Raw genomic sequence first — 289 nt, 5'->3', positions numbered from 1 at the left:
GTTGAGTGAGTGTTTATGTGTGAGTGAGTGTTTATGTGTGTGTATGTGTGGTGAGTGTGTCTGTGTGTGTATGTATGTCTGTGTGTGTTTTTGTGTATGTGTGGTGTGTGAGTGTGTTTGTGTGTATGTATGTATGTCTGTGTGTGTGTGTGTGGTGAGTGAGTGAGTGAGTGTTATGTGTGTGTGTGAATGTGTGTGATGAGTGTGTGTGTGTGTGTGTGTGTGTGTGTGTGTGTGTCTCTCTCTCTCTCTCTCTCTCTCTGTGTGTGTGTGTGTTTCGCGCATGCGT

This window comes from Myxocyprinus asiaticus, chromosome 14, assembly GCF_019703515.2.
Source record: "Myxocyprinus asiaticus isolate MX2 ecotype Aquarium Trade chromosome 14, UBuf_Myxa_2, whole genome shotgun sequence".
NCBI classification, from domain to species: Eukaryota; Metazoa; Chordata; class Actinopteri; order Cypriniformes; family Catostomidae; genus Myxocyprinus; species Myxocyprinus asiaticus.
This window is presented reverse-complemented; position numbering follows the sequence as displayed.